Source organism: Schistocerca cancellata, chromosome 3, assembly GCF_023864275.1.
Source record: "Schistocerca cancellata isolate TAMUIC-IGC-003103 chromosome 3, iqSchCanc2.1, whole genome shotgun sequence".
In the NCBI taxonomy this organism is placed as follows: Eukaryota; Metazoa; Arthropoda; class Insecta; order Orthoptera; family Acrididae; genus Schistocerca; species Schistocerca cancellata.
This window is the reverse complement of record NC_064628.1, coordinates 777658154-777669606: the sequence shown is the minus strand read 5'-3', so window position 1 is coordinate 777669606 and position 11453 is coordinate 777658154.

Below are 11453 nucleotides of genomic sequence, written 5' to 3'. Positions count from 1 at the left end.
GTGTATATCTTTTCCTACGAGCTCTGATTTCCCTTATTTTATCGTGGTGATCGTTCCTCTCTATGTAGGTCGGTGTCAACAAAATATTTTCACATTCGGAGGAGAAAGTTGGTGATTGGAATTTCGTGAGAAGATTCCGTCGCAACGATAAACGCCTTTCTTTTAATGATTTCCAGTCCAAATACTGTATCATATCTGTGACACTCTCTCCCATATTTCGCGATAATACAAAACGTGCTGCCTTTTTTTGAACTTTTTCCATTTACTCCGTCAGTCCTATTTGGTAAGGACCCCACACCGCGCAGCAGTATTCTGAAAGAGGACGGACAAGCGTAGTGGAGGCAGTCTCCTTAGTAGGTCTGTTACATCTTCTGCCAGTAAAACGCAGTCTTTGGTTAGCCTACCCACAACATTTTCTATCTGTTCCTTCCAGTTTAAGTTGTTCGTAATTGTAATACCTAGGTATTTAGTTGAATTTACCGCTTTTAAATTAGACTGATTTATCGTGTAACCGAAGTTTGAGTTCCTTTTAGCACTCATGTGGATGACCTTTTCGTTGTTTGGGGTCAACTGCCACTTTTCGGACCATTCAGATACCTTTTCTAAATCGTCTTGCAGTTTGTTTTGATCTTCTGATGACTTTATTAGTCGATAAACGACAGCGTCATCTGCAAACAACCGAAGATGGCTGCTCAGATTGTCTCCAAAATCATTTATATCCATAACTTCATGGGATCGAAGTCGGTCATCAGCTCTTACCAACTGAAGTCGGGACTTATCTCACCAGGCCATGGTTTTCCTGTCGTCTAGGGTCCAACCGATAGAGTCACGAGCCCAGAAGAGGCGTTGCAGGCAATGTCGTGCTATTAGTGAAGGCACTCGCGCCGGTCGAATACTGCCATAGCCCATTAATGTCAAATTTCTCCGCACTGTCGTAGCGGATACGTTCGTGTTACGTTCACATTGACATATGTGGCCATTTGACGAAGTGTTGCTTGCCCGTCAGCACTGGCAACTCTACGCAGTCGCCGCTGTTCGGTCCTTAAATGAAGGCCGTCGGCCATTGCGCTGTTAGTGGTGAGAGGTAATGCCTGAAAGCTGGTGTTCTCGCCACACTCTTGACACTGTGGATCTCGGAATATTGAATCCCCTAACGATTTTCGAAGTAGAATGTCCGGTCGTCTGATTCCAACTACCATTCCGCGTTCAGAGTCTGTTAATTCCCGTCGTGCGGCGATAATCAGGTTGGAAACCTTTTTACATGAATCACGTGAGTACAAATGACAGCTCCGCGAATACAGGGTGATTCAAAAAGAATACCACAACTTTAAAAATGTGTATTTAATGAAAGAAACATAACCTTCTGTTATACATCATTAAAAAGAGTATTTAAAAAGGTTTTTTTTTCACTCAAAAACAAGTTCAGAGATGTTCAATATGGCCCCCTCCAGACACTCGAGCAATATCAACCCGATACTCCAACTCGTTCCACACTCTCTGTAGCATATCAGGTGTAACAGTTTGGATAGCTGCTGTTATTTCTCGTTTCAAATCATCAATGGTGGCTCGGAGAGGTGGCCGAAACACCATATCCTTAACATACCCCCCATCAGAAAAAATCGCAGGGGGTAAGATCAGGGCTTCTTGGAGGCTTCAGTGCTTGAACCAATTTCAGACGATAAGGTTTCATAACTAACCTTTTTCGTAGGACTCTCCATACAGTTGATTGTGGAATTTGCAGCTCTCTGCTAGCTCTGCGAGTCGATTTTCCTGGGCTGCTAACAAATGCTTGCTGGATGCGTGCTACATTTTCATCACTCGTTCTCGGCCGTCCAGAACTTCTCCCTTTGCACAAACACCCATTCTCTGTAAACTGTTTATACCAACGTTTAATACACCACATATCAGGAGGTTTAACACCATACTTTGTTCGAAATGCACGCTGAACAACTGTCGTCGATTCACTTCTGCCGTACTCAATAACACAAAAAGCTTTCTGTTGAGCGGTCGCCATCTTAGCATCAACTGACGCTAACGCCTAGTCAACAGCGCCTCAAGCGAACAAATGTACAACTAAATGAAACTTTATAGCTCCCTTAATTCGCCGACAGATAGTGCTTAGCTCTGCCTTTTGTCGTTGCAGAGTTTTAAATTCCTAAAGTTGTGGTATTCTTTTTGAATCACCCTGTACATTGCCCTTTAATACCTTGTGTATGCGACACTACCGCCACCTGTATATACGAACAACTTAAACTGGAAAGAATACATAGAAAATGCTCTGCGGAGGGCGAACCAAGGACTCTGTATAATTTGCATGACATTTAGAAGATACAACAGATCTACTAAAGAGCCTGCCTACGCTACACTTGTCCGGCCTCTTTTAGAATACTGCTGCGCGGTGTGGGATCCTTACCGGATAGGACTGACGGAGTAAATCGAAAAAGTTCAAACAAGGGCATCGCGTTTTGTATTATCGAGCAATACAGGAGAGAGTGTAACGAACATGATAGAGGATTTGGGGCGGATATCATTAAAACAAAAACCTTTCTCGTTGCGGCGGGATATTCTCACGAAATTTCAATCACCAACTTTCTCCTCCGAATACGAAAATTTTTTGTCGATGCCAACCTACATAGGGAGAAACGATCATCATAATAAAATAAGGGAAATCAGAGCTAACACGGAAAGATATGGGTGTTGATTTTCGCCGTACGCTGTTCGACAGTGCAGTAATAGAGAATAATTGTCAAGGTGGAACGATGAACCTCCTGCTAGGCACTGAAGTGTGATTTGCAGAGTATCCATGTAGGTATAGGTGTAGATGTAGATATGTATCGCCATTCCATGACTTTCAGTGTACACCGTCTGATCAGAAGTATCCTGATACGAATATGTAATGCAGAATTGACCACTAGATGTCTCGAGAGATGGACCTGCTAGTTGAAAAGGAGGTGGGGAGTAATGTGTTGTCAGTAGAGACGCGGTTAATAACAGAATGGGTTGGTCAGGACTAGAGATGGGCAAAACTGTTCTTTTCAGAGATTGGATCAGAACTGTTCACTCCCTGAAATGAATTAGCTCTTTTTCATGACTCACCACTCATTTACAATAGAAAATAAATGGAAGGCACATTGCCCTTTAAACTTAGTTTATTCCAGTACTATACCTGTATTTTGATCTTATTTGATCCTATTTTGAAGTAACACAGATAATGAGTAAGAATTTTGTATTGTTTATTGAAATTTCCACGATATGACAAAGTTTTTGATTATTGATTTATTTTGCACTATCGTGGTTTTTTGGGTGATCGGAAAATGTTGTAACTTGAGATTTACATTAACAATATATTTGGCTATAACGTATTAAAATTTCATTAACCTCATACAAATACATTGCAAGCCATATATTTTTAAAGTGAACGTTTCCTTTCGAAGACGCCTAAAATCGCAAAATCCGTACCAGAATAAGAAAAAAAAATATAAATTTGACTGTAAAACGAAAGTGCTGCATATAGCCTTACGCAGAATAAAACAAGGAAAATATTGGTGTATCACATTTTGCGATACGTTTATCGGTTCGCTCGTAATTAAAGCGTACATTCGAGTGTCTATAATAAAAATCCTATAGTAAGAGGAGTCATCAGGAACCTAATATAATCAGTTTAAACAAATAAAAATAAAATAAAACCAATTGATGTATACATAACATAATAATGTAATATACATAGCGGCATTACTACGAAGAACAATATCCAGTGGGGACGAACTCCGATGCAGAGGCGCTGAGTCGAGTAGGTCGAGCCGCGAGCTGTATTACTGCGTGAGCTGAGACCGCAGAGACCAGCCGTGACACCTGAGTCGCTTTGCTCGACGCTCTGGCTAGAGTCGAGACGGTGGGGCGAGCGTTGAGCGGGCGAGTTCCGAGGGAGGGGGTAGCGGTGAACACACCCGCTCCGAGACAAATAGTTCGTTCCCTTGCGAGCGGGTTTTTGCAAGTAGTTCCTATGTTATCCGCTAGGTGGCTCTCTGTTCTGTTGCTCGCATCAACTGACCAGAGGGCAGGACGTGCGACTGAAACGATCGCCGACAGAGTGCGATGCGAAGTTACGCTGCGCCAGACACTGCGCGGAAGACGACGCACAGAGACGCCACGGCATATGTGAGACACAAAATCCAATGGGGCACTGCACAATGCAGGCAGCCAAGGTAGAAGCAGGGCAGAGGCCGGCGCTGGCTGTGTTGTGTGGCGTGCACTGTGCTGTGACCAGCGGAGGCGCTGCTGATATGCTCCGTCTCTCTCTCTCTCTCTCTCTCTCTCTCTCTCTCTCTCTCTCTCTCTCTGCCGTGGGAAACGTTTGGAGCTACCGTTCTTTTTTTCTGAATCACTGATTGTTCACTCCTTTGAAAGATTGAACTCTATGAATTAGTTCAAGAGCGGATCCCCCATCTCTAGTCAGGACAGCTCAGTAATTTCACCAGCTGAGTTACAAATCCATCAGGGAAGTTTCAACCCTTCTATATTTGCAGAAGACAACTATCGTTGATTGTGAAGTAGCTGAAGCAACAACCCTAGCTAAATCGAGACCACGAAGGTGTCATTTACTGACGGACAGGGGTCGTCGAACACTGGGGAGGGTGGTTGCAAAATATCGCATGAAATCACCGGAAGCAATGACTTGTAAGTTTCAAAGTGCTACCAGTAGTCCGACCAGCACAATGACTACGGGTAAAGATTTAAAAGGAACGGGATGCAATGCTAAGTGGCGCTTGAGATGAAGCAAGGAACGACGCTATAGTGAACAATTGAAAACTAGCGATTTCGAGTAATGAATCACGTTATACCCTGTGGAAAGTGTATGGGCTTGGTGAATACCTGGTAAAGTTACCTACCATCGTGCGTGGTGCCAACTGAGTAATACAGAGGAGGTGGTTTTACGGTAGGGTGATGATTTCTGTAGTTAGGGTGACGTTCCCTTATTTTGCTTAAGAAATCACTAAATGCTGAAGGATATGAACACTTTTTACAGTACTGTGTATTGTGTAGAGCAGAGGAACAGTTCGAAGGTGATAATTGCTCGTATCAGTATGACGGCAAAACCTGTCATAAAGTAGCATATTTGAGACCATTATTTGTGGCCAGTAACATTCCTGAAATAGACCGTCCGTTCAAGACCCCCAAAATGAACAAAACGAACACCTTCGGGATGAGTCGGAATTCATTATGTCTTCACTCCAGACCCGAGCGACCAACTCATCACCTTCTCTGGTTTAGGCTGTTGAGCAAGAATGGGCTGGCATTCCTCCACAGACATTCAAACGCCTCATTGAAAGTGTCCCCAGCAGAGATCAAGCCGTCATAAAGGCGAAGAGTGGAGAAATTCCATATTAATGTCCACTAACAGATGTCCGGATTTTTAAATCAGATATGCCGGCCGATGTAGCCGAGCGGTTCTAGGCGCGTCAGTCTGGAACCGCGAGGCCGCTACGGTCGCAGGTTCGAATCCTGCCTCGGGCATGGATGTGTGTGATGTCCTTAGGTTAGTTAGGTTTAAGTAGTTCTAAGTTCTAGGGGACTGATGACCTCAGATGTTAAGTCCCATAGTGCTCAGAGCCATTTGAACCATTTTTTTAAAATCAGATAGTATACACTGTGTGATCAAAAGTATCCGGACACCTGGCTGAAAATGACTTACAAGTTCGTGGTGCCCTCCATCGGCAATGCTGGAATTCAGTATGGTGTTGGCCCACCCTTAAGCTTGATGACGGCTTCCACTCTCGCAGGCATACGTTCAGTCTTGAGCTGGAAGGTTTCTTGGCGAATGGCAGCCCATTCAGCCCATTCTTCACGGGGTGCTGCACTGAAGAGAGGTATCCATGTCGGTCGGTGAGGCCTGGCACGAAGTCGGCGTTCCAGAACATCCCAAAGTTGTTCTATAGGATTAAGGTCAGGATTTTGTGCTGGACAGTCCATTACAGGGATGTTATTGTCGTGTAGCCACTCCGCCACAGTCCGTGCATTATGAACAGGTCCTCGATCGTGTTGAAAGATGCAATAGCCATCCCCGAATTGCTCTTCAACAGTGGGAAGCAAGAAAGTGCTTAAAACATCAATGTAGGCCTCTGCTGTGATAGTGCTACGCAAAACAACAAGGGGTGCAAGCTCCCCCCCCTCCCCCCCCCTCCATGAAAAACACGACCACACCATAACACCACCGCCTTCGAATTCTACTGTTGGCAGATGACGTCCACAGGGCATTCGTCATACCCACACCCTGCTATCGGATAGCCACACTGTGTACCGTCATTCGTCAGTCCACACAACGTTTTTCCACTGTTCAATCGTCCAATGTTTACGCTCCTTACATCAAGCGAGGCGCGGTTTGGCATTTATCGGTGTGATGTATGACTTATAAGCTGCCGCTCGACCATGAAATCCATGTTTTTTCACCTCCCGCCTAACTTTTATACACTCCTGGAAATTGAAATAAGAACACCGTGAATTCATTGTCCCAGAAAGGGGGAACATTATTGGCACATTCCTGGGGTCAGATACATCACATGATCACACTGACAGAACCACAGGCACATAGACACAGGCAACAGAGCATGCACAATGTCGGCACTAGTACAGTGTATATCCACCTTTCGCAGCAATGCAGGCTGCTATTCTCCCATGGAGACGATCGTAGAGATGCTGGATGTAGTCCTGTGGAACGGCTTGCCATGCCATTTCCACCTGGCGCCTCAGTTGGACCAGCGTTCGTGCTGGACGTGCAGACCGCGTGAGACGACGCTTCATCCAGTCCCAAACATGCTCAATGGGGGACAGATCCGGAGATCTTGCTGGCCAGGGTAGTTGACTTACACCTTCTAGAGCACGTTGGGTGGCACGGGATACATGCGGACGTGCATTGTCCTGTTGGAACAGCACGTTCCCTTGCCGGTCTATGAATGGTAGAACGATGGGTTCGATGACGGTTTGGATGTACCGTGCACTGTTCAGTGTCCCCTCGACGATCACCAGTGGTGTACGGCCAGTGTAGGAGATCGCTCCCCACACCATGATGCCGGGTGTTGGCCCTGTGTGCCTCGGTCGTATGCAGTCCTGGTTGTGGCGCTCACCTGCACGGCGCCAAACACGCATACGACCATCATTGGCACCAAGGCAGAAGCGACTCTCATCGCTGAAGACGACACGTCTCCATTCGTCCCTCCATTCACGCCTGTCGCGACACCACTGGAGGCGGGCTGCACGATGTTGGGGCGTGAGCGGAAGACGGCCTAACGGTGTGCGGGACCGTAGCCCAGCTTCATGGAGACGGTTGCGAATGGTCCTCGCCGATACCCCAGGAGCAACAGTGTCCCTAATTTGCTGGGAAGTGGCGGTGCAGTCCCCTACGGCACTGCGTAGGATCCTACGGTCTTGGCGTGCATCCGTGCGTCGCTGCGGTCCGGTCCCAGGTCGACGGGCACGTGCACCTTCCGCCGACCACTGGCGACAACATCGATGTACTGTGGAGACCTCACGCCCCACGTGTTGAGCAATTCGGCGGTACGTCCCGGGTACGTCCCGGCCCTCCGCATGCCCACTATACGCCCTCGCTCAAAGTCCGTCAACTGCACATACGGTTCACGTCCACGCTGTCGCGGCATGCTACCAGCGTTAATGACTGCGATGGAGCTCCGTATGCCACGGCAAACTGGCTGACACTGACGGCGGCGGTGCACAAATGCTGCGCAGCTAGCGCCATTCGACGGCCAACACCGCGGTTCCTGGTGTGTCCGCTGTGCCGTGCGTGTGATCATTGCTTGTACAGCCCTCTCGCAGTGTCCGGAGCAAGTATGGTGGGTCTGACACACCGGTGTCAATGTGTTCTTTTTTCCATTTCCAGGAGTGTAGTACTTCCAGTGGATCCTGATGCAGTCTGGAATTCCTGTGTGATGGTCTGGACAGATGTCTGTCTTTTACACATTATGGCCCTCTTCAACTGTCGGCTGTCTTGGACAGTCAACAGACAGGTCGCCCTGTACGCTTTTGTGCTGTACGTTTCCCTTCACATTTCCGCTTCACTATCACATGGGAAGCAGTTGACCTAAGGATGTTTAGGAGTGTGGAAATCTCGCGTACAGACGTATGACACAAGTGACACCCCACGTTCGAAATCCGTTGCGTTCCGCGGAGCCCCCCATTTTGCTCTCTTACGTTGTCTAATGACTACTGAGGTCGCTGATTTGGAGTACCTGGCAGTAGGTGGCAGCACAATGCACCTAATATGAAACACGTATGTTTTTGAGTATATTCGGATACTTTTGATCACATAGTGTATGTCCGGGAATGGACTGCGAGCCTGCAATACACCCGTCATCTGTGGCTCCAGAAAAGTAGGAAAATGAATGTCGTACCTACACGAGAAAGACGAACAGGCTGTCCAGCCGCCTCTAACAGGAACACGTCTAGTAAAACTCTGAGGTGTTCAAGCCAACCTTCGGCTTGCGGATGGCTTGAATTTCTTTCTATTGAGGTCAACTCTAAGAAACGTTGGACATTCTACAAACAAGGACTCTTATGGCTGGTTGATGTGGTATTTGAGACTAAAAAAAAGTAATACTTAAAGATCATGTGGTAGAGTGCATATGTTGATACAAGTTAGGACCGAAGAGTGGTTCGGTATTAACCTCGATTCCACTGATGAGCCATAAGGCCACAAGCCAGCGCAAGATAAAATGAAACTTCGAAGCTTTCCGTGCATGATACGCGCTAAGGATAGTGTATCAAGGGAACAGAGGTGAATGGGAAATCAGTCTATCGGTGATATGAGCCATAAATGGGAAAAATCCACTGATAGAAATCACTATGGAAAAAAATCAGATTGTTGTGGCCTAGCGCCTGGGAACGTCAGCTGGCAAACGGTGGAGCTGGTCGGCTGTTCACGCGCAACTGCGTAGGCATCTATGGAAAGTGCTTCTGGACTTGGAAACTATGAGTAGACGACGAGATGATGGACGCTCACGCTCCATCACAGACCGTGGGCGTCGGAGGATTTTTCTGCTCTTTAAAGCAGGGGAGGCGGCGATCTGTGACGCATCTGACGTCTGAGTCCAATGGCGATGAAATCACAAGTGTTTAGGAGCTCACCGCTCAGCGCGCATTGTTGAACAGTGGGCTTCTGCTGCAGATTCCCATCTCGCGTTCCCATGCTGACCCAATAACCACTCGAATTACCACTGAAGTAGGCACCGGATCTTCGAGATTGGACTGTCGATCAATGGAAATGTTAATGAATGATGTACAATGGAAAAGTGTTACCTTGTCGGATGATTCATATTTATTGTAACACCATGTCGATGCTCGTGTCCAGATTCGCCGTCATCCAGGCGGGCGTCTGTCAGAAACATGCACAACGTATCGGATGCAGGCTGTTGGGGACCGTATTATGCTATGGAGGACGTTCACCTGGGCTTCCATGAGACCTGTGGCAGTAACTGGAGGCACCATGACAACTGTGGACCACGTGGACATTATTGCGGGCTACCTGCACCCCTTGACGGCGAAGGCAGCTTCTAGCAGCTAACAGTAAATGTCACAGGCCAAAACTGTGCGACAGTGATTTGAGGAGCGTAATAGTGAATTCACCACGTTGATGTCTTCGTCACCAAACTCACCTGATCTGAACCTGATGAAACACATCCGTGTTGTTATTGGACACCAGTTCCGCACACTACCGGCCCGTAATTTACGAGAACTGTTTGACCTCTTCGTAGACATCTGATGCCGGGAATCTAACAACGACTTGTCGAATTCATGCCACGCGGAATCGCGGCTGTACTGCGTTTGCAATAACAATAAACAAGGTTCCAGGTCAGAGAGATGGGGACGAGGAGATGGACAGAGGGATTGGAGGAAATGGACATAGAAAAAGGGGAGTAGGAGATGGACAGAGAGAGGGGGCAGGAGGTGCTGGAGAGACAGAGAGAGGAGCAGGAGGTGAGGGACAGAAAGAGGGGGAAAGAGGAGGAGATGGAGAAAGAAAGGGGGAGTAGCAGACCAACAGAGACAGGAGAGAGAAGAGATTAGGGCGTGTATCCAGTTCCTACACATATTAGAAAAATGTGCTTTCTCTTTTCTTTCTTTCCCATTTAAGCATACTTACCTACAGCAAAGTGTGGCCGGTTGAAACTGGTTTACAATAAAAATGATAATTTTAGAGTTTTGTCTCCCCCCCCCCCCACGCCTTACTTTCCTTCAGAACGAAGGGAGTCAATGACAACCATAACCCTGGGCTCGGTGTGGGGCAGCGGTGGGGCGAGTGGACTGCTGTAGCCTGTTCTGGGGTTGAGAACCACTGAGGGCTACGGCAGGGCGAAGCCTCTCCGTCGTTTTTAGGTCCCCAGTTCAATACACAATACATGCACAATGACAACCACTATCAGCACATGCCTTAAATAGCACCAAGTACTCGCCAAAACCAGGACCCTAATGGACAAGTCACAAATGCACATCCCTTCAGTCCATGAGATACTATGTATTTATCGCAGGTCACTGGCACACAGTACAATGATCATGAGGTATAATTCACCGTTCCTCCCTTCCATATCTTCCAAATGTGGTATTTTATTTATTTTTTATTGGTCCTTTTCATCTTTTCTGTACATAGGTACAGTTAGATATTGTGCATCTCAGTGCGCAACGTTTTAGATGATGTTATGGCTGCATGGTAATATACCAGTGATGTTATTAAATACATCATAAGTTTACGACATTATGCAAGATTTCTACAGCACATAAAATACAAGAGTAATGCTGTAATGAGACAGCCATATACTTTTCAATAGTGAATGCACTGAACAGGAGGGAGATTGAGTTAATAATTAAATCACTAAAGACCAAGAACTCTCATGGATGTGACGGGGTATCTAGCAGAATACTGAAGTATTGTTCTATGTATGTTAGCCCAGTACTTAGCCATATATGTAACTTTTCCTTTAGGAGTGGTCGGTTTCCTGACCGATTAAAGTACTCGGTAGTGAAGCCACTTTATAAAAAGGGAGACAGGGATAATGTTGACAATTATAGACCTATTTCTATCCCATCGGTGTTTGCTAAAGTTATCGAGAAGGTTGTATATGCAAGGTTACTGGAGCATTTAATTTCACATAATTTGCTGTCAAATGTTCAGTTTGGTTTTAGAAATGGTTGAACAACTGAAAATGCTATATTCTCTTTTCTCTGTGAGGTTTTGGACGGATTAAATAAAAGGTTGCGAACGCTAGGTGTTTTCTTTGATTTAACGAAGGCTTTTGACTGTGTTGACCACAAAATGTTACTGCAGAAGTTGGACCATTATGGAGTAAGGGGAGTAGCTTACAATTGGTTCGCCTCTTACCTTAAGAATAGAAAGCAGAAGGTAATTCTCCACAATATTGAGAGTGGTAGTGATGTTCAGTCCCAATGGG